Consider the following 24785-nt stretch of genomic DNA (forward strand, 5'->3'; position numbering starts at 1 on the left):
TATGGGATTGTGAGCAGCAAACAGCAAGAAACATGGCTGTAAAAATGTATGCCTTTACCTTGGAGCAGACATACCGTACGCATTCGTGTTGATTCTGTTTATGGGCTGTGCGCACTGCCGGCCACACGCCTTAATCCATCTCAGGGATTTTTCGAGATCGGATTGTGGCTCGGGAAGTGGAAAAAATGAAAACACCCTATACTCTGTGTGGGTGCCTTGTATTTGAGGAAAAAATGCTCAAGCAACCAATTCTAACTATGGGTTGAGGGAATACCAGGTATGGTTCTTGAAACGTTAGCTAGCTGATATGAGCGGTGGCTTATTTGTTTATACATGTACACATAATTCTCAGCGTGACTGAAAATTGACAGACCGCATGGCGGAAAGCAACCATTGACATGCAGTCAGAGTCATGTGACGAGTTGGTTAGATTTGATTTGTTAATCGAGTGCAAATAAAGAAGAATACGTCATCATGGCGTCTTAAAATAGCTAGCCTTCCCATAGTTTGGTTCCCAGACCTAATGAATCTACTCTCTTTCGATTTAAGGGTCCGGTGTCACCCAATGTCACGTGACAAGAGTGAGGACTTCCCCCGTTTTTCCGAAAACATCTCAAACATTCCAAACTCGGCGTAAACATTCAATAGTATCATTGATGGTCAAACATTTTCTGCCGTTTACATGTACTAATCAGCGGACGCACATGACTAAAACGTGTGTAAAAGTAAAATGTGTAACGGCGGTGGATCTTGGATTTCTTGAGTTCACGCTTACATTCAACCTCTTGTTGGCTCATTTCGTATTAAAGATGAACACCGCGCCGCACAGAGCACACATACATGCACAATGTGATTGACATGACCGAAAAACGCCTGCATCAAAAAATGTTTCTTTCGGGAAATCCAGCAGGGATGGTTCAATATTGTTCAGTTGTTCTTGTATGTTTTAGTGAGATGAAATAGCTTCCAACCCAGACGGGGTATCGATCCTATATTTAATTATGCGCGTGATATTTGACCTAAGATTTTATCACAGTTGTCAGAAGGCTTCCCACCACCCTGTCTAGGCTCGGGTGGCTTGCTTGTTATCCAGGCAAATGATGTACCGAGAATACATGTATTGATTTGTTTATATTCCCGAAAAGGTTCGCATTGCACGACCTGTACTTTCCGAACGGTCTCTCGGGTGTTTGGGTGTGACAGTGGTGTTGAAGTCGCCGCATACGAATGCCTGAAGACCATATGAGCAGTGGACCTAGTAGGTTCGCAGCATGATTCACAGACTTTCTCAACATTATAACCGTAATCTGTTCGCTGCCTTGTAAAACATAAATGGCCTTGGTAGGAATTTTCGGTGGTAATATTCAAATCGTTATCGTTGGTAGGACGAAAACCAGGGTGGTAAGCCGATGTAACAATCCAAATCTCACCTGAGTAGGCATTTTATGGCATGGCACCGTGTTACAAGACTGATAGTCCGATACAAGTCCAAATTTAAGTACACATGACGTGGCTCATAGGTGTGGACATAGAGAAAGTTTGGTAATTTTGGATATGACCGTCCAACTCCGCTTGAGTCATGCATGGTACAATAAGCATAGTTACTAAGCATCATTGCTCGTGAATACATGTATTCCGATGTAGGCTGGCTGGACACCTGCCGTACACCTAACTTGTTTGTTTATTTCAACGCTCCATATCGCATGATGCGCAGCTGTTGCTAGTCCTACGAGTGGCTCTTATTTTGGCAACTGTTGTGAATAGGCTTTCAAATATTAAGCTCTCGTGATCTCCATGAATGTTTTTTTTTTTGTTTTTTGTTTTTTTTTTTTTTTGAGGGGACAGTCTTTTTCACGTGAGATTGGCAATAGTTGATTGTGTGTTTTTTTAGTACAAAAAGAGTGACTAACGTAGTTTCATTGACATGTCAGACGTTTATGAAAGCAAACTTAGTTCGACAAGTGTGAAATAAACTGTAGCACGTAAGTCGGCTTGACAGAGTCAACACACCCTCGGAGCAAGTCGTTTTATTGCCTTGTGAAGCCTCGGGCTACACTTGATAGTCAAGCGCGGAATTTGGAACATTTCATTTGTCATCGAATGAAATAACGTATAGTACCTCAAGTCAAGTCGAGTCGTTAGAAATGTTGAGTCGAGTCATGTGTTTAGCTGGAGTCTGGTAGAGCCATCAATATTTGAACAAAATACAGTGTACACTAAATAAATACAAGAAAGAAAGTAACTTTTAGCAAATGTTAAATAATACCTCTCTGTTTCTACATGTGGTTATACCACATCTTAGTCTTTATGACAATAACAAATGACATGAACGTTATAGATCGGCACTACAATTTTTTTCGCAAAGATGTTTGCTTTCATTTGGGGACTAGAGTCTTATATAAGCTTTCACTCAAGTCTGGTCTTTTGGTGAGGGACTCCAGTCGAGTCGAGTGGAGTCACCAAAAACTGTGACACGCGTTGGACTCGACTCGAGATTCGAGTCATTGCAACTCTTATATCGTCAAACGCTTTGACACATCGACCCCTCAGAATGTGATCTTGTGTCTCGTATACAAATTCCCGTGGACTCATCATATCTTTATCGCTGTTTGTTGTAGAGTGGTGTGATAAAATCACCGTTAATGCTTAGTGTTAGGGCTGTTAGTAAATAATGCGACCGTTCGTGGAATGTTGAAGTTGCTTCTGCTGCTGTGGGCCTTTTTCTTATGAAAAAGCACCGAAAGTGAATACAGTTAATGAGTCTAACATTCATAAGCCACGCCTGAGAAGTAGCGTGTGAACCATTGTGCGCGTTCTCCATTTGGTTGCACTGCATGTGCACTATTTCAAAATGAGGTCACACTTTGGTACTGCGTTGGTGTCGCTATCTGTTGCCTCCACTGTGTGTGTTAGACTCGAAATCAAGTCGTTAACTGGCCGGGATTAGTCCGCCTGCACTCCTGCGTATACTGTAGTAAGTGTGGCACAGTGCGACATAAATTATTATCAAATATGCTGGAATGTTGTGCAATATGTTTATGCGTGGTCTACTAGCAATTTACCTATCAGATCGGGTCATAATCGGTGGCGCCATAGAAGAAACTCCACTGTCAAACTACTTGAATTCAAGTCTATGTGCTTAGCTGCTGAGTATACATTGGGCTTTGCTAAGCTGCCTCTTTCTGTTTCTGTTTCTTGAATTCTTTGGGGATTGTTCTTGTCAAATTTTCGGAAGTATAGTCTTCCCTTTTTTATTGCCTGATGAGCGGCAGACTGTGCGATTCCCCGAAGAATCCTTTTCACTTAGCCTGGGTAACGCTTGGGTGCGTTCAGCACCGTTTTAACGACCGTATTTCCGCGGCATCGTGTCAAATGGGGGAAGCGGGGAGCATCAACCATTGCGGCTGGTTGAGTCCCCAGTGGTAATTGTTCTACCTCAGCCTCAGCGATATGTCTGTAAGATCCCCAGCCGACGGTATTTGTAGTATTGTGCTCATTTTTAAGGTTCTGGTCAATTTCACCGAGTGTTCATTCATTTGGATGATTCGAAAATGATCCAAACCTAGCCGACTGCCTGCGACACGTTTTGCACAGTGCATTTCTATTATTGGTGCGTATTATTGGAGACTCCACGTATACCGTGCTACCATTCGAGAAGCAAAATTATTCGTTTTACTTCTTCATTTTGAACGAATTAATTTGGAAATTAAATAGATGCTCATCCACATACTTGGACGCTCATCTGCAAAAGGTACAAGCATAAGCGAAATTGTATATAATAGTGTAATTGGCCTATCTTGTCGGTGGTTCTCAAACCCGAAGAACAAAACAATAAAAACCTTTTGAGTTTTCCTTGAATGAGCCTTTGGCAAAGTGAACTTAAAATCTGGTACATCAGGTAGGAGAATTTCCTTCCAACTCGGATAAGTGATCTTCGAAACTAAATATACTGTTTGGAACGAAAGAAAAAAGGACGCCAAAAGAAAAACGAAACGCATTTGCGTTGATACAAATATGTTGATGATATATCTAAATAAAATATTTAAACTCTTAAAGGTGCAGTCCATCAGTTTGTTGTTATCCAAAGAGTAACTGACGAAAGCATTGCCAAAAGCATGGTTTAAAAAATGATTACAGGACTATTACTCCCTGTGAAACTATTCTTTCAAGAAAAATGTAATTTTTAAAAGAAAACAGTGAAAGGAGGACCATTTCCAACGATGCTTCTGAAGACGCAATTTTAGAAAATTGCTATTAGAAGCTCGCGTTGAAGCATATGACACCCATGGCACACACATGAAAGCATGAACGCATCGTATACGCAATGGTTTCTTGGTTGGGTTGCTTGGCGCAAGTGTTGATATGCATAAGGAGAGGCGCCTTTAATACGGGCGATTCACAGTAGTGCGCCACCAAGAGTTTACAACGCGTTGGTCAATTACAAGGAGCGAAATCTGTCGACTCTTTCCAAACGCATATTGGGTAGACAGATTTCGCGCACTGTGTGTGATTGGCCAACTTGTTGCAAACTCTAGGTGGCGCACTATTGTGACACACCCGTGTTCGTTGGTTCAGTGCGTTGCATCGTGTAGTTGCTTTCGGCTTAAATGTGAGAACATATCCCTGATCTTTAATACGGGTGCGATTCAAATCATGACTTGGCAACTTTTGATAAAAAATCGCAGTAATTTGGTTGCCCCAAAGGAACATGGGCAAAGGACGAATGTTGGACTGTACCTTAAAATAGGTCTGATTACAACTTTAAAATGAGTAAGCTGGAAAGACATGAAATGGGCTACATACAAAACTAAATTTGGGTCAAAAACTGAATGCTCATGCCAACGGCATGAATGAGACTTTTTCGAGTTATGTATAAGCTTGATACTTTAAAACAAAGCTGGAAAATGATGACGCTGCCTCGGTTTGTTCCATGCAGCGTGTGTCGAGTCACGTCTACACTTCAATGCAGGGCGCGATGACTTCGATCTCTAAATTTAAGCCTACTACGCAATGCAGGCATCGCGGACGATTCGATCCACTACCACCGGTCGTGGTATTTGCTAGCAAACTGTGAATAGCGTGCACTTGTTTCGCGTTGAGCACTGTGCTTACCGCTGTTGTGGATTTTGACTGAAAACTATGATGCAACCTTTGAATGGAGACTATACGTCGGACGGTAATCTGCCGCAGCTGCCGACTTTCCCTGTCCACATTTAAGCCTACCTTGAAAAGGTGACGGCAGGGTTCATTAATACGGAATGGAGTCATTAATTTCTCTAGTAATTCGTTCACGGACGATTTGTGGCATTTGAATGAACCTGTTCTAAATTAAGTGAAAAGAAATCTTTCTCAAGGACGTGAACTTTTATAACTGACAAGAAACAATGTGATGGAACGGTGTGACATTTCGAGCACATTTTGTGCATATTAGGCTCTAAGTAAACAAATATATATGTTTAGCGTCTCCACCCGTCTCCATATTGGACGCCGCCTGGAAATGCTCCAGTCGTGAGTGCAGGGGGGTCCGAAGGTCGGGTGATGTGGGACAGGTGATTGGGGTCACGGGCCCAATTTCACTGCGCTGCTCAGCACGGCAGACAAATTTACGCTGACAAAGGCTCCGTGTATTTCACAGTAACCATAAAAGCAGTAAGATCGGCAGAAGGCTCGCTTACCTTAAGAGGAAAATATTTGCTTAACATAGTGACAAAACGATGGATATCTGCAAGTACGCGCAACCGGAAGCACAACTAGGCCAAGCACCGCCATGAAATGGTGCTTAGAGTTAGCCAATCTTTCCGCTATAGTAAGCACAGCTGTTCTGCTATTAAACTGTTAAACAGCTCCGTGAAAGTGTATCGTGGTCATTGTGGTGCTATTAGGAATTCATGCAATGGACAGGTCTAAGTGATGCTTGACAGCAGGTCAGATGATGAGTACGCGAGTGCATGAAGGTGGACCACGAAAATTGATCAGTGGACAGAAACTTACATCATCAAGTCTCTTCCAACTCTGTTTTTGACTTTTTTTCCCGTGTGTGCATCGGAATTAATTTTTATGCACTGTTGCCCAAGCATGCAAATAACTAGGCCTACAATTTCGTTACTGAAACACGCCAACCCATGCACCATTTGCTTCGAGAAGAAAATGATTTATTCGACCAATATCCTGTCTTGAGACAAAAATTCAATTTACAAAGTAAGTGGTGGTTTTGGGTAATGCAGGTAATTTTTGTCCACAATTTGGTCAGTTAACCTCATAAGGCGACTTTCGTGTATCATTAGCCCGGAAGCGAAAGGTGTACTATGTAGGTCGTGTCTAAAAATTCATGACAACCTCGGATCCAAACACGTGCATCTGGTAGATTGCATTCAGGTGACCGCTGATGACAGGAGAGATAATTGAAACATGGTAATCTATTTCTATCTTTATTGAGGAACCGCTGGAATCTTATATACGTGTGGTGTCATCAATGCCTGATTTTCTGACCGATAATCGTTGGGTGGTCCCTGTGAACAAAGGAGCCGAGCCCTCCGGTTAGCGGTCCCCCGGCTGCACGATTGGTGTTGACTCGGCTAAGTGATTTGGCCGCCAGTTTGAATTAAGTTATTCAATTAAGTAGAATTAAGTTCTTTGTTTTTCGAGAGCTGAAACAATTTTTTTCCTAGTCACAAACGTGGAAATTCGCCTCGAGTTCTTTTTGAGAGTGTAACCCGTGGTTAGTATGCAGTTCAAAGATTATTGTTTATTGGTACTCCTAAAATAGAATACATGGTATTTAGGGGTGATTACCTGTACCGTGTGTCCCTGTGTCCTTGAGCAGGCCACTTTACCGTCGTTTCTGCATCTCAAGCTTGCGAACGCTGTGATGTAAAACTAATATCAATTTGGTGTACTTTGAATCGTTCGAAAAAGTGCATTGAATGTGCAAGATAGCGCAGCACGACCAGTCATTTCCCACGTACGTACAAAGCCACGGGCGCAGCGACCAGGGGTGAAGTGCGGTACCCCTCCCCCAAATAATTAATTCCAGTTAGCAAACAGAGCTTCGGTCAGCAAAAAATAAATCCAACATTGGTACGTAAACGATGTACATTGGCCGTCGGTTTTCCCCTGAAGCGTGAAATGTAGCGTACCACGGATTTCCATTTTACACGACACTTGACGTTGGCAAACGAGTTACATGTCGGCAAATTGAGTCTGGAACCCCCCCCCAATGCTTTTGCTACGCCCGTGCACAAAGCATGTATCATTAAGTTAACATGGTGTTTTGTTGCAAGACATGAATTACTTTTTTGTGTTCCTTTCCAACTGATGTTTGCCGATTCCGGCTCCTTTTATTGACACTGACCCAAGTAAAGATTGAAGGCGTGTGGTATACCGTTGACGCAGTTTCATCACGCATTAAATCCTGTACAGTTTGGTACTCCTATGAAGTAAATTAGACGTGCTTTCGCGCAGGGGCACATTAATGGTTTAATGCTCTCGGTACGTTTTGACTGATTCTTGCTGAATGTGATCTTATATCCACGCTGGAATTCAACTGTTATCATTGAAGTCGGCAATCGACATCGTGATTTTTTCAGCGCGTCCTTGACTGTTTAACTCTGGCAAAGTGTACTTGTTTTTCTAATTGCCACCATCAGTTTCAGACAAAACATGTGTGTCAGGTGGACTCCTGCACGACTTACGGATAACACACGGTGTTCTGTGTCACAAAAATAGTTCATGAACACTCCAATTATTTTGTGACTTGATGAATTGACTGCCAGTGGACGACACAGACGTATTGTTGGTTTTGTTCTGGCGTTGCATGTTTCGAAAGAAATGACAGACTCGTCGGCGTCGCTGGAGTGGAGGAACGGGGCACTCCCCCCCTGCAAAAGTGTGAACAAAATAGATTAAAAGAAAAAAGAGTGTGAGATATCAAGAGATGGAAACAGATGGAAAAAACCAATTTGCTTGACAAACGCTGGACATCAACCCTCTCACTGTTAATGGTAGGCCTATATCAGTTTGCAGCTGATTAGTGCTTTGCCCGCCCCCTGGAAAGATTCCTGACGACATCCATGGATATGCAGATAGTATCACCATGCAGTTGTTCGCGTCAGTCATTTTGCTATGGAAGTAACTTTCAATTTTGATCCTTGAATGAGTTTTTAAAATTTATAAACTGCCGATTGGAATGGTGCCATTGGTGTGTTCCTTTCTGTTTCCTGTTTATTCAACTCCGGCTTAAAATTTTAAGGTACACGTATGTTGAATTGCAAATATGATATTCTTCACCAGAATTATGTATTCTCGTATAAGTCCTGTCATTTCTACTTTCAAGTTATGAAAAAAAGATTGAACCTCGCTTTCAGTTTTAATATGGCCGACTCGCGAATTTAGTCTATTACGCGGAAAATTCTGTCATCTGTTAAGTTTAACGATAAGACCCCTAAACCAAGTCCATCTCCGTGCCAAAAGAGTAATTCGCAGATGAGACGTCCACCCGCTAAACTTATTCCTGTCTAACTGTGAGTACGTTTTAAATTGTTGGCGCGCGCAGATAACGATCTGGTCCATTTAGGGGCCAGGCTTCTAAATTGATGTGTATTTTAAGTAATGTATTTGTAGTTGCACCCTGCCAAACATCTCTTCGTGATTATGTGTGGTTCTGAAAACCACACTTACCCACAAAAGAGAGATTTCGCATGGTGCTACCGCAAACCTATCACACGTGTATACTTCACTTGCTACCTTCAAAATGAAAAGCTTCAAACCTCATCTAATTTGTATTTGTTGATACCTGTGCGTGCTCATTAAAGATACACATAAGACAAGATATACAAGATGGCGGCTATTTTGCTGAATTTACCTGTGTCACTTTTATTTTCCGTATTGGCTCTGCATTTTCGCTGGGATTTCTCTGCTCTTCTATATGGAATTCCTTTTGTCACCTACTAATGATATGAATGAATACAATTTGTGAAATATGTCTATGGGTCTGTGTTAGTTTAGGGTTATACGTGATGGATTTCAGGCAAATCACTCATGAGCATTCGGGGTCGTTTCTTCATACAACTCACCGTTTCCGGAAATTGATTTTTTTAATGGGAGCATTTTAAGTTTCCTTTATATGAAGACAGGCCGAACAAGTGAAGACAAACTTATCAGTATTCTTAACAAAGATGTCACTGCAGTTCAAAGTAATGAAAAAAAAACATCTATTGCAAATGAATCGATTTACATGTGTGAAATATTTCTACGACCGTATTCTAAAACTTGTAATTTCAACCACAATGGCTTGGGGAACGAGAAAGTCCAGCGCAAACTGGCCACGCGGTCACCGACCTCTTTATTTCTAACTCATAAACCAAAACACATTTTTCGAACAATAATATCGGAATAGGTAGTTCCATTACCTTTTACGTCCATTTTCACAGTCTGACACATATCTATAGTGTTTGTCGTGGGACTGAAAAAGACCCCTTTCATAATTTTGTAGTTTCACCCGTTACCCTTTTTGTATTTAAATATCATCTTTTATGATTATAATCCATCGGCCAATCAGAATAGGCGACGTAAACTTCAGAGTTATTCAAATGCTGACCGGAGACGAGGAAAGACTTATTTATTTCCTGTCCATTTCCCGTTTTCTAGATAAATTTGTTATTCTTTTATTTCCAATATCTAATAATTAATTAATTGATTTTGTACAGTGATATCTATTTGTACATGTGTATTACTATAAGGATTCAGTCCGTAGGCGTTGCTGCTATAAGAAATATTTGCGAAGTCGTGAGCATCTCACAGCATTTCCTTATTTACACCCATCTTTGAATTATTCTTAAATCTTAAGTTGTCTAGATTTGAAGTAACTACTAATGAATCACAGCAGATCTTGCGATACCGTACTTCACCCATGTTGCTTCTATATTGTTGGTTTTGAGGTGATTTTTCACCAGTTTGTGTAAATTTCCAAGACGGAGGCTGTAAGATACGGTTTTGGCGGGAAATCGCCAAAAGCCGCCATTTCTGCTCTATTTTACTTATTTTTATACTAGGTTTTCCTTTAAGTAGATTTGACACAAATAGTTTATACTGTGATTTCATTTGTTTTATTTCTTTTGATAAAGTTCGTAAATATTAATCGTTATTCGAATGCTGACCGGAGACGAAGGAAGACTCGTTATTTATTTCCTCTCCATTTACTGTTTTCCAGAAATAAAGTTAACTGACATCAGTTAACCTTAGCCGGAGCGTCCTCTCCCATGTTTCGACTCCTAATAATCATGGTCACATGTTAATGAATAATTTACCATAATGAGGTTGGAAATAAAGTGTAGAATGTCTATTTTGGCTTGGATTTGCCCTAAGCAGTCGTAGTCTGCAAATCAATTATCTGCCTGATATTAAAACTGCTAAACACTCATTGTAATTTTAGTGAGAATCGTTTCAATATACCAGCCAGACATATACACAAGACGAACATTAATGTATGTTATGACAAAAACAAACCAGAGAAGGATTTCAGCTGAAAGACTGCGTGATTCGGACTTGAATCTTGTTCTATCACAGTTTTTGTTACTAGCGGTATATAGTAATTTGAAGGCCATAACAGCGTGATGCCGTTGTCCCTTGTTCATGGATTGTGATGCTCGTGATGTTTTTAAGTCACGATGTTCACTTTATGGCGTTTAAAAGGATCTTGATTGCAATACTGACGACTTTGCCAAAAAATGGCCGTGGCCATAACGTCAATCCTGGAAAATGGGGAGGGAAGAGCATAATTTGAAATTAAGTCTCAGACATTTTCAACTATAAGGCTACGTACAGTTTTTGGAATTAAGTGGACACTGATGTGCTCGAATGTCAATGTCACGGAAAGGACGACTTTTGACCAACTTGCAAGGACTTGAAATGGACCTGCCTATACACTGACGCAGGCTTTCATAGCTTGCGCGCGTACCGCGTAATCGATCAACAAACACGGTTGCCGTTTATGCGTAATAGAACGACTTAACTATGCCCTCCGTCTTTCGTTGGGTGTTATTTTTTTCTTTCAGAGTAACCTTGTATTTTCTGAAATTAACCATTTCCATGTACGGCGTCCTGTCTGCGTATAATATCAATGGAAACAGGTTTCTCTGGGTTTAGAATTTCAAAGCGATTGCCACAGTTTAGTCGATCTATTAGGGTTGTGAATATTACTGGAAGTAGCGTCTTTACTTTACCTCCGCCGTAAAGTGCTCTCCGTTTTATTCCGAGAAATTGGGAATCAGTCTTTCCCCATGTTGGTTTTTTTGGGGGGTTGCACTGAATATCAGCATTTTTACCATTGCAAGTTAATTGCTTAAACTGCAGAAACGAGGCAGACGGCGGGTAACAATACCCCATTGTTACCAGAGCCAGGCACGGGCGCGGCTTACACGTGCAGGCAGGCGAAAAATACTCACTGATCGGGAAAGCGAAGTGCCATTCTTGAACACTGCGTTACCATGGAAATTCGTTATTCAAATTGCCTTCCCTTATTAAGGTGCATTTATTTGTATGGAGTGAAGACGACGCTGATATTTGACAAAGGGATCCGGCGACCCTTTGTATTTGGAAACGAAATTTCTGGAAGCAAAATTTATTTGGAAGCACACGGCGGTATTTTTTCTTCTTTCTTTCTTTCTTCCTTTCTTTTCTCTTTATTTATTTTCTTTCTTTCTTTATTTTTTGCTCTACAGGCCGGTTTGTAACTCAGATGAACACAAAAGCGAAGCGAATTTTGAATTCACGTACATATTACCGATGTACACTACTCAAAAGAATTAACGGAACAAGAGAACAGAATGTTTTTGTCAAGGTCTATATGGGCTACCGTTAGAACAAGAGGCATTAAAGTTACGGGAAAATCATTCGGGTGTTGTCACATAACATTAACGCCTCTTGTTCTAACGTTAGCCCGTATAGACCATGACAAAAACATTCTGTTCTCTTGTTCCGTTAATTCTTTTGAGTAGTGTACATCGGTAATAAGTACGTGAATTCAAAATCCGCTTCGCTTTTGTGCTCATCTGAGTTACAAACCGGCCTTTAAAACAAAAAATAAAGAAAGAAAGAAAATAAATAAAGAGAAAATTATTGGAGTAGTGTACATCTGCATCATGAGCATCTCCCCTATATAGCGTCATATGGTGTCAGTCCTCCCTCCCCCCTTCAAATTTCTATGGCCAGGTAGGTCCCCCCCTCCCCCCACACACACCCAAGTATTTGCCTGCAACTGGGGACCCCCTATTGTTCCTCTTTTGTTTGTAGAAGATCACCCATATGTTTTGTACACAGTTGTCAATCGGGGACCCTCTGTCAATCGGGGACCTTATTGTCCTCTATTGTTCAAGGTCCCCAGTTGAATGCAGAAACAAACTCACACACACACAAATCTACCCCCATCCCCCAATTTCTGGCACAAATTTACGCCACTGCGTTTAACTAATTGAATATCTCTTCAGGCATAAAAAGCCTTTCTTAATATTTGATCATAATGTTCTTGGCCTGTACTCTTCGTTCGAATTTTAATGAGCGTAAATGTTACTTTTGATTGTCATATTTTCCCAATAGCGTTCTCAAAACATCGTGTTGTTCATATTAGTTATCTGTGAACCACTTTTATATTAGTGCCAAATTGAGTAATTTTGTAGGTAATTCTGAAGGTTTGTTTAATTCCAAAAAGAATTGATACATTTATTGTTTGAACACTCAATTTGCAGTTCAACATCCTGTTTGGTATCACTAAAGGGGTCAAACATGCCTCCCTGCGAAATGCCTTCAGCGGCAGCAGCAGTAGTAGTAGTATATTTATGGTTAATTATGTTTGTAGCAGACAGGCAAGGGCTGACAATGTAAACTTACAATATAAACCTGAATTAAAAGAATCATAAATATAATATTAATATCACATGTACTATATACGGTAAAACTCGACACATATAAAAACTTTCGCAGACACATAACATAAAATATCAAAGACAATGTACAACCAACCAGCCAGTGAGAATTTAAAAACACTAAATAACATGAAAAAAAGTTCAGATCACAAAGACATCTACGTACAATGATAAATGTTTGTATAAAAAATGTGGCAAAACAAGTTGAATGATTGCAAATACCGGTACCAAACCACAGAACAAGGTCAATCCAATATCCTGGTTTTCTAGCAAACTTTAAAGTGATTTGTAAATGTGTTAAAATCATCGTGTAGAATCGTCGGTATTATATCCTATGACAGTGAAAAAAAACCATAGAAAGTGCAACCAGTGAGTGCTGCCTGTAACAGTCATGCACCAATGCCACGAATCATCTTTAGGTTCTGTGGAAAAGGTTGGATTAAACATCATCTGCTGTCATCATGCTGTCCCACACGCGAGAACGGTGCTATCCTTTCGTCGCGCCATATGGCGGTGCGCGCAGAAAAGAATCTGTCGAATACTTGAAAGTACAGACGTGGGGCCATGCTTGCAACTAAGATTTCCTTGGAATTCTATTCCATTTCAAGAAACTTGTTATTAATCGGTTCATATGGTTGCATGCAACTAGAAAAAATAAAAAGAGTAGAAAGTGGAAAGAAAAGCATTGTCAGGAAATGATTGCCTCGTTTATTTTTTCAGGTAAGGCAGGTTCTTAATATAATCTTTGGAACATCATAAATACTCGTGCAAATAATTAGATTTAAGTTTGCAGGACCATTCACAGGAAACTCTTTTTTCTCATCCATTTTTTTTCTATTGTTGAATTTTTTCCGTATTCTACTTGGTATGCAGAAATCTGGCCCGCATCACCGTAAAACTAACGTCGATAGAAATGAGTGAAGCCAAGCAAAACCTTTTATTTTAAAGGGTCGTTGGGGGTATACATGAACACCGTTTCAATATTTCCCTCAAGTGTCATATTTTCTGTCAAATATATACCTACAGATCACATCTAAAACCACAGACCGGCAAACTTACCAGGAAGTCCCAAAGTTCAAGTCATAATTCACCCCATCTGATCGAGAGTATTCTCCTGCTTACTTCTAAGCCGTGTCACTTCTGTTCGCGCTCACGAATATAATTACTCATGTGAACAGGCGAGTTACACGTACACCCAGTCTTTAAGAACTTCCCAGGAATTCCTGGTATTCTCGAAACTCAGTAAATGCTTCAAAGCGGTGAGGAATCGTCCTCCGCGTTTATTGCATTTGAACAGATGATTGCAGCTCTCAGAAAAACGAACCCTTTTCAATTCATAATGGAACGTAGGTTAATTGTTTTTTTCTGGCAAATAATTATTTCTGAAGTACAATCCTCAACTCACGCACGGATGTATAAATCTACAACCTATAAGAAATATACACGTAATTTTTTTTAATATTTTAATAAGTTGAAGATATGTTATTAAAATAAATATTCTAAAGCAGAGCAAGTCGCCTTTCAAATGTGTTTTTTCAAAGGGCAATTTTAAACGGTATAACCGTCCGTCACCAGGGCTGAAGAATTTCTTTCACGGATGAAAGAAAAATTGGACAGTGTTTTAGAAGGGAGAAAAGTTATCTCTGCTTGACCTGGATACGCCACTGAAGGACTTCAGTTGGCAGTTACTGTGCTAAAAATGAATGTCATCGGTCAACCTTGGATGAGAGAGTTGCAAATCTTCATTCTGCTCAGCTTATATTAACGTATCGGCATTCTATTCACAATTCCAGGGAGAACCGATGTTCTTGAAAAGAATTCCCCAAAGCTTCTTTTATTTGTAAGCCGGAAAATGTTTCTTTGTTTTACCTTTGAGAAAGATTCTGCTACGATCGAAACGTCAGGCCCTCCTTATTTTGGTTTTTAGAGAGAAAAAATAACTATTTTCCAAATCAACGACGAGTTGTGAAAAGACAGTGACTTGATGTCGATTCGTCATGAAAGTGGTGACCGACTAACACTTCAGTGGTTCACTTCACCATCGATTTGTGCAGAAAATGCAGTGCGTGTTTACAATCCCATCCCTTAATGCGAAGGGAAGACGAGTCGTTCATTAAGTAATTGCCTTTTGTTCGGTGGTGTTGTTATTCGTGCAAAGGCGCCTAAACCCGACGGGCGGTTCTGCACGTCATCAGTCCCACGGGGTCTTCTGTGATCCCCTCGAGCGATGCCGACGGAAAATAGTTTTGTGTTGACCCAAGTTCTCCGGGCTTTGATGAAGTTGCCAACGATGGGTGCGCACTCATTTACTCTAGCTGTTAGATTTAATTGCCGGAATAAGTACAGTTGAAGCCAGAGAGAGAGAATATTTGTGTTGCGCTGGTGCCAGCCTTGTTAAAACCAATTTTTCAATGTGGAATTGGACTGCAGGAAGAAAAACTCGAAAGAAAGAGGGGTCTGCGAGTGGGTACATTAGTTATCTTGTCAACAACCTTTGGCTATTTCTATACACACAGGCCGGTTATTGCATTCTCCCGAGATTAAAACAAACAGAAAACATTACTTTTCGGGTGAAAAGGACTTGCAATTTATGAAACTTTGGCGATCTAGACGAGAGCCCACTCCAATGTTGGCGTGTAATTTCTGTACATTCACCTTGTCTCGAGTGTTTCGCTGCTGTTTCGCCAAAATGGCTTGACAACAAATTTAATATTCACAATCATGTTATTTTTCAAAATGAACCACCTTCCACTAAACGCCTGATCTGTGAGTGCAATTGGTGCCACATTGACTCTACTGTATTTATTTTCACCTCGCAACGAACATATTGGTAGTCAACTTGTTTTAGCGACGACCCCAAGAGGTAAACTGTTCAAAACAATCGTCATACGAAATCCTTTTCTAATGCGAACAGTACCTTTCACGGCAATCGATGTTGGCCTGCAGTGATGTGAATCTACAAGAGATCCGTACCACGAGGCATGTCAGCGTCAGTGTTTTCATCCCAATAGTATCTCTTACCCCATAAGAGGCCTACCGATGAATTGGCAGTGAAAGCAATCAGATTTAACTGCCAGTTTTTCTGATACACAGCAGAGACAGGCTAGCGCACGCGTATCTAAGCCTATTCCAAGTGTCGAAGTCATCTTTCACCATTGAATTCGTCTATTCAACTCCAAACGCTCGGTTTGTCGTTCGTACGGTAAATGCAATAGACGGCCGATCTGATAGACAGAAGATCTGACTGACAGATATGACTGTAATCCAGGATAATGTCTACATAAGGCGAGCCGAAATGATTGCACTTGTGCTCTTGGGAAGTTTTCTCAGAGTTCCGTGAACTGCAAACCAAGCCGCATTTCCCAGTGGGTATTTTTCACTGCTGGAAGCTCATTTCATTTTGGACTCTTTATTTTCTTTATGCAGATGTATCCTGATTGATGTCAGGTCTTATTTACAGAGCACTCACAAAATGCCGACTCTTTAGACCCCGTAGGGCTTGGGCCTATACGCAGCGATTCCAACCCTCATCCCTGTCCACGTAAGCTCTCCATATTTCTGATCACAAGCAGCTCGGTGTTACTGGTAGTATGGTGGAAGCTACCGTACTGAGTTATAACAATTTTTGATGTATACAAATGCTGGTCCCGATAGGTTAATTATTGAAAATTATATTAATTCCGTGATAACGTATTTGGCACGAAAGCGAACACAAACGCGAATTTGGGACGTTAGATCAGGTATATTCGTGCTGCGAATTTGCACAAGTTGAACACATTTCAACTCGGCGAAAATTTGTTGCGAATCTTCCGTGACGTCAAAAGTATGAACCGCGCCCAGAAGTACTTTTTATTCGCTCTGCTTGATGTAGCGTACGTATTGCCTTCGAATCCGTCCCCCACCCTGTAGGCAAGGTGTTCGTAGTGTCTATAGCCTCCTTCCCCACGCGAATACGTACTCCAGGCAACCTCCAATATTTGGCTGACTAGTAAATGTTTAGATGACATAATGTTCGGGGGGTTATCGTTTCATTTCAGCGTTTATTACATTTTATGGATTTAATGGAGTTAAAGTTGTTAATTCGTGTTGATATTGCTGCTGGGGACAAGCATTCATGCTTTCAGTTTTCATCCACTATTTTCGCGTAACATTGATCTTTGTTCACGCAGTGAGCCTTTATGATTAAAGTGCGGTTATGATTACTTTAATTTCGTTTTCAGTGTGCATGGCTTCTGTATCAAGCATGCTTGTCTTTCCTTGTGACGGGATTTTGGTAGGCTTCAGTCATTTGATGGAACTTGTATTACTGTACGTGTATAGGAGGCTAACAATGATAATTATTTTTCATGTTGAATTGTGAAATTAAAATATTTTTGAAGTTAAGGGTCGCTAGGATTTTTGTTTACACCCACCGAGAGCTGTGTCACTCAGTTGGACCGTGAAGCTATAAAACCATTGGTAACGGTGATAGTGGTCCATCACTGTGTACGTGTGTGGTCACGCACAGCTGCTAATCTGTAGCTCGCGTGCCGTGCATTATAATAATTGTGCGTTTTCATTATTAGCATTAATGTTCCTCATTCTCTTCGGCAGGGCGATGCACCTGCCAGCAACTCACAACAAAAAGTGACATCACGGCAGTGGCGTCTCGGGATTGGTCAGTGGTGACTCGATCAGCCGGGAAGTAGCGATACGACTGCAAAGTACAAGCTGAGCTCGCTCGACAGTCGGACTCAGACGTCAACAGCCTCAGCCGGTGAAAGACAGCAGCCGCTCGGCAGCCGCTGAAGGGGGTCGTGGATTACCGTCCAATATCAGCAAAGGCACCCCGCCTGCGAATTTTGTGAGTACATAACTATGTCATCCATATCGTTCTAGGGAGAGTTCTGCGAATAACAGTTTTGAGTAGTGTCACAGATGTAGTGAGGCAAAGCACGAACAATTACTTTTTCTGACAAAATTTAGAATGTGTCTCATTTCTTTAACTTTTCACCGTGAGGGACATGCCCTATTTTTTTGGAAAGCTCATTAAAGCTCATCTTACTTCGTACTGCATCGACAGATTGAAGACCTACCCTCAAGGGTTTCACTCAGTTAATTTTAGTTTTTACCTCGGTCTTTTTGCCCATGCATAAAAAGAGAAGATAGTAAAAACATAGAAAAACATCAATTGGAGACTTCTCGGCAATTTATCTTGACGTTTATACGGTCTTGATGAAATATCCTAGGATGTGTCCCGGGAGGGCTTGTAGAAATACGTCCTGATAAAAATTACTTTAGGACAGTCGACGCGGTCGTCAACGCCTAGGTTTCTTGCGTACGGTAGGATTTTTTTATTGGGGAGGAATACATTTTTCCAGTGCAGATACAAAAACCATTCCTCCCTTTACAACTGGAATCAGGAACAAAATTGTCGGATGTGATTTAAAACAGGGTATTGAAAAACAAATTGAGACTCCACCAAGCCATGGTTGTCCTGAATATCAAAATGTGTCCGTGGCGTTCGCTAGGTTCTCCTGCACCATAGGCGATTAAGTTATGGATAGGACTATGTGAAATCTTTGAAAGACTTTTTGGAAAGATTTCTTGCAATCGTCCAAGGACTTAGCACATCTTATAAACAGCGGAAGTTCGTTCAAACGTTCAGGAGCAGTTGTTGATATCGTTTCATCACCGTAAGACGTTATCTATGTTGATGCCAGGTCGCTCGATGTCGGTACTAGTAAGTAAAGAGCGAATGAGCTGACGATTTCTCATATGAATTCAGAAATGTGACGACGTACAGGGCCGATAATGCTGTGCGTTACATGTGCTTTATCTGAGAACACATAGTGGACTGCGAGCCAAGGTGATTGTCTTAGTATGTGTTATAATGATTCTACTTGTTCACACGTACTACCATTAGGGTGATGGCATTTTTAACTTGTTGCAGTTAGACAATCCAACGATCTGGAAAACTCCACCCCCCCCAAAAAAAGTTAAAGCTGTGTCCAACAATGACATGAGAAATGCGTGAATAAGCCTCACAGCAGCCGACTAATCAAGATATTTTGGAATACACGCGTTTTTACATTGAGTCGTAGGCAACAATCATTTTACTGATTAGAATTACTTTTTTAAAGATCTGTCAAAAGTGAGAGAGTACAAGAAACGCTGGTAATTATAATGTAAGCCTAAATGTACAGTTTTGTATGGCGCGCAAAGTTAACATTTAATCCCAGAATAGAGATATCTCTTTTCCTAGACATGCCAAGTTAACAGTTATTCACGGAATTGAGATATCTCCATTATTAATAGGGATGTCTCCATTCCTAATAGAGAGATCTCTATTGCGCTATAGGGATTCATGTATGTCTGTTAAGTTACCATTTCTGAGGTCAGCAGGTCGCCCTCGACGTTTTGTGTTTAAAAATCTATAATCATGAGGGGTTTTGAATCCGTGTCTCAGTACTTGTACTCCCGTGGTTTTTTACATTAGGAAACTTTACATAACCCTCTGGCTCAGTGAAAATTTGTGTGTTACGTTACAATGACCTTTCCGTTGACCTACTGTGCGGGACCGGAAACATAATAGAGATATCTCTATTAAATCAGGAAGAACAATAGAGATATCTCTATTAGGAATAGAGATATCTCTATTAGGAATAGAAATATCTCTATTAGGAATAGAGATATCTGTACACGCGGATTAAATGTTAACTTTGCACGCCATATTTTTAGATGCTCGGATGCAATTCTACGCGATTTAAATTCTCACTAGTCCCATAGTCAAAGCCAGTGAATCGGTTGTGTTGTTGTGTGATGCGTGTGTCGACTCGGAAATTAGCACTGCACGTACCAAGAACCCAGAGGATGATGTTACCAATTGACGACTCGGCGTCAAGTCTGTGCGCTGTAATGGCAGAAGCTCCGGGAAAGGTACTTTTATCAAGACACTATTTTCTGCTTCCTTCCAAGGGAAACTCTCTCCCTGCCCCCCCCCCCCGACATCCGTGACACGAGTATGTTGAAAACCTTGGGCGTCCAAGAATGGAAGTAGTTTTGGCTCGAGATGCTTTGAGCGTGCGCGTCATTTGACAATACAAAGCGCCACCACCAGGTCTTGGATTTGTTTGCTGTGTTGGTGAAAGCATGTCTCAAAACAGCATTGTTTACCCCGCGTTTAGAGGCCGCTCGGGCACCATGGAGGACCTAACTGATTCTCCCTGTAACTGACCCTGAATTCATCTGTCCCTAGTGTATAAACCCGAACCAAAGGCTATTTTTATTTGCCCTTATTAACGTTTCAATAGTGAGATCGTAATGATTATCCTTATACAATGCCTGCATAAAGCCTTGTCATCTGATTGGTGGGTACTTGATCACGTGTCATTGCATTAGTCTTTCTTGTCAGATTTGTCTATAAATATGTAAACAAACTTGTGTGAACGAATGTTTAAGACCGGTCCAACCGTGGGCCAAGCGCAGAATAGACATGCATACATTTATAACTGTACAATAAGAGCGCGTTTTCATTAGATGGAAAGACCTGAGTGCCATTCTAATTTTATTCGTATAATTTTATACTTGGCAAAAAAGTAACGCGGTGTTTTCTGCATGTAAGCATAGGCCTATTGAACTAGAAATGTACAAATTATCGTGGAAATCGAGTTACAAACTGATTAATACGGTGTTTGCCCTCCCATCGCTGTGATGCACGCTTGGATGCGTTGGTGCATGGACTGGATCAGCCTCCTGAGGGTAACCTGACGTAGAGTGCGCCGCTCATCGGTTGAAGCGGCAACTTCTTGAGCTGTTCTGGGCACCACTGGACGTGACTGGATGCGGCAATCGAGTTCATCCCACACATGCTCGATGAGGCTTATTAGGTCCAGTGTGATGGTTAAGCTACTGATAGACTCTGGCGGCTTGTGATCGCGCATTGTAATGCCAATTAAGTTGAAACAGGGCTATGTTTGGGTGTCCATCAATGACCTCACTACTGGCTCCAGAATACCATCCCAGTACCTCTGGGAATTGAGGTTATCACTAATGGCCAGAAATCAGTACGGTCATTTGCTGTGATACCGCCCCAGACCAGGATGTTGGGACCTCCCCATCTGTCATACTCTACCACATTACAGTCGAAGAACCGTTCACCGCGACCATGGTAAACTCGAACTCTCCTATCATTATTGCTTACACGGAAAAGTGATTATTAGAGAATAAGACTTGATTCCGCATCCTCTGCGTCCAGTCCCGGTGTTTGCTGGTACATGCCAACCCACACCAACGATGATCCGCCGTCAGTGGGAGACCCCTGTAAAGGGCGTCCTCTCTGGAGTCTTGCAGCACATTGTTAATTTCTGGCAGTCTGGGCACTATCTCTGTAATTCATTTGTCCAGTGTCTCCCTCGCCGTAATTTCTGCATTGCGGCGTCGATCATGGAGGTGTTACATAATGTACATGTACCAATTTAGACTGGGTGTCGTCACTGGAGGTCTACCGCCTCTCGGACGAACTGACACACTTCCAGTGTCTCTCACACAATGTCCGAATCTACTGATTGGACTTGGAAATGTACGGCCAAATCCCTCGCTGACATGTCTGCATCAACTTGAGCATTTCAACAGTGCGGGCTCGGTCAAACTGACTCAGCCTTGACATTCTCGTGTAAGTCCGTTTGCTAAAAAAAAGAGTTCTCGACATTAGCTATGACAAGAACATCTCAAAAAAATTGTCAGACCACCATTTTCGGGTTCAGAAAAGGGAACCCGAGAACCCGACTTGTTCGAAGTGTGAGGTTCTTTATAACCAGGAAGTGTAGTGCAAACGAATGGAGTACGCGCGTGTTGGCTCACGCGCTGGTTCTAATGCCTTGTGCACACATAAGTGCGCGTGAAGTAGGCCTACTGTATCCGGTTTCGTCCGGTTCCGGTTTTCCATTACGTAGGTTATTGGGGTGCGTTGCGTACACGACGCCTCTTTCACGAAAACAAAAAATAACCTCATTAACATAACACATGTGCGTTGCGTTTGGCCATCAAAATCGCCCCGGGAGCGATTTTGACGGATATGCAACACTTGGCGCAAGTTTTGACGCGTATATGGAAAGGTGCATTTAGGTACTTCGTCATGCACGCGCGCACACCGCTAATTGCCAGTTTCCATTAGATGAGCACTTGAGTTGCACGTTAATTCTGCTTCCATAGTTCCGTGTAGCTCTATGTGCAGTGGGCGTGGTTTAAACTGAAATGGCGTCCCACTTACGAACCGGATAGAGTACCCAAGTGAATACGTCACGCATCCAATTATGTATGCAAAAAACGTACAAATGGGAAGGCGCCTTAATACCTTTTGCATCCAATTATGTATGCAAAAGGTATTAAGGCGCCTTTCTATTTGTACGTTTTTTGGGTGTGTTGCGTACACAATACGTTCGTCCGTTTCACTTCCACGGACACAAAAATCGACCCATTAACATAATACTCGTGTGCATTTTGATGGGAGCAATATTGACTAATACGCAAAACATGTACTTGGCGCAAGTGTTGATGCGGATAATTATGGAAAGGTACCAATGTGCGCGCGTTCTCCTAAGTTTGTTTACACTGCATATTCTGGTTCAAAATGGCGTTACACTTTGGTACACTATACAACTCCATTGTTATAGCTCTCGTAGTTATGCATAGCTGCACAGTTTCCTCCAGTTATTTTATAGGGGGCCTATGGGTCGATTTGTTCAATTCGGTACGGTCGATTCACAATAGTGCCTCTCAGAGAGTTTGTAATGTGTTGACCAACCACAGTGCGCAAAATCTGTCGACCCTTTCCAAACGGGCATTAGATCGACAGATTTCGAGCGCTGTGATTGGTCAACGCGTTGCAAACTCTTGGAGGCGCACTATAGAGGGATTTCACATTAGCGCCGTCTGCGCATATCTGCATCGAAACCGAGGCTCTCTGTGTTGAACTTGCTCGCGCGCGCCCGCGGAGTCCACACAGTGCATGGAGTATCCGGTTCGTAAGTGTTACGCCACTTCAGTTTAAACCACGCCCACTGTACAAGATCAATTGGTCAATTGTCGCTATTTTTCTTTGGATTTTACGTGTCGAGTGTTCCTGAAAGACTCTTCCACAAACATTTTCAGCCTGAAAAGTCTGAATTTAACATACCTTTATGTATTTTGTGTCTTGACTCCTTACTTTCAAGTGTCTGATCGTATTAAAAATTGAAGCTGACACATACAGCCTCGTTTTCAAACGCGGAAGTGCGCAAATCGACGCTAAAAGCGTCGTATTGGGATCCCTCTATTTCGAATCGCCCGTATTCAAGAGCAACATACATATCTCCACAATTTTCACAATAAGATCAACTTGCTAAATCTTAATAAAAAAACAACAATAATTATAAAAATCGTAATAATAGTGCTTGTCTGAAACACACAATGATGCTAAGAGAAGATGAAAAACATGAAGCTGATAAACAAGCCGAGACTTGTAGAGAAAAGCCCGTACGTGCACAAACAATGCAAAACACGGTAACAAACACATACATACATGAGACGAAACACAGGACGCGGTGGGACAGGACGGGACGGGACAAAGTAGATATAGATTCGATAAAGAGGGTTAATTAAAAAAGATGATGCATTGAGTGCAAACGGTGTGACGAAAAAGAAAAGGTGTTTATAAAATAATAGTGAAGAAAATGGTTGAGGAAAGGCTACTGGTATATGACATATTGTGAAAAGACGGCACTTTTGTACGATGATTTGAAATGGCCCACGGATGGCATTGTTCAGATATCATTTCCAATACATGTTCCACAAGTGGTGCCCATGAAAACGAAGAGAAAATCTTGAAAAAGTGGTGCGAGTAAATGGGACAAGAATTTTTGTGGAATCTGTTGGAATAATCATGTGTGTTTGAATAGCAGAGCAGAAGAAAATCGAACTGTTAGGGAGAAGATTGTAAGTGAATTTATGTGAAGATTCTTTTGTGAAATTCATTTAAGTTATGAGAATGACGGTATGTAACCTTCGAGGTTACTGAGGTTTCGAGTGCTCCCGATAGTGTGATGAGGTGCAAATACAAATGGCACTTTGTTGATTTGCGTACCAAGAGCTCAGCTTAGGATGCGTTCGACCAGACAGTATTACAGAAGTTTCAGTGAAGGAAAATAAGTGTCTAGAAGTAATTGAAAAGCAAAACCAGACACTTTTTCAGGGGAAGACTTCAAATCTATTTTCGTTTAAATTCATCGGCGAGATAATGCTCGCGTCACTTCCTTTGTTTAATTGAATAGATGTTTGGATTTTTGCCTTTACAAGTAAACTAGAGAGTAAAGGAAACTACTTAATTGTGATGACCACCAGCCCACGACCGGCTTTTGTGAATGAAACCTTTTCTTAAGGCTTCCACCCTTTTGTCACCAACCAACTCGCAACTCACATCACGGTTAAGATTGGAAAGAAAGTCCTGGATGTCAAAGAAATGTTCACGCAGACTAATTGTAACGCTTTCTGCTATCCCATCTACCTAGGCCTACGCTTTCACTGATGAGAATGAGTCATCGACACTTTCCACACGGATCGTCACTGTCACCTTGTGGAACGTAACTAGGTTTAATCTGGAATTAACCAAATCAAAGAACAACATGTGGTATCGGGATGTGAACATTACACGTCACGAGTCAAAGTAAACTCGTACCGAAACGCACTCGTATTCCAGGTGTGTGCGCGTGTACGTGCATGCCATGCCCAAAATCCGGACATCTCATTTTGGACCGTTGTCGATCGGACTCGGTGCGGAAATTTGAATCCGCATGAAAAACGAATAACATTTCAAACAAATGGCTCGAGTCAATCTTGAAGGAATGAGCTGAT

At 41.4% G+C, this 24785-nt stretch overlaps 1 protein-coding gene across 2 annotated transcripts in view; it reads left to right on the forward strand.

The window, feature by feature from the left end:
* The first annotated feature begins 16328 nt into the window (after positions 1-16328).
* Positions 16329-24785, forward strand: part of LOC110975358 (neuromedin-B receptor-like) — a 36706-nt gene continuing 28249 nt past the window's right edge. For both annotated transcript variants that reach the window (XM_087132822.1, XM_087132821.1), the window contains exons 1-2: positions 16329-16458; positions 17511-17760. The gene's annotated coding sequence lies outside the window, so the exon portion shown is untranslated. The remainder of the gene's footprint in view (positions 16459-17510; positions 17761-24785) is intronic.

This window comes from Acanthaster planci, linkage group LG02 (assembly GCF_054643075.1).
Source record: "Acanthaster planci isolate LZ-2023a linkage group LG02, COTS_SCS, whole genome shotgun sequence".
In the NCBI taxonomy this organism is placed as follows: Eukaryota; Metazoa; Echinodermata; class Asteroidea; order Valvatida; family Acanthasteridae; genus Acanthaster; species Acanthaster planci.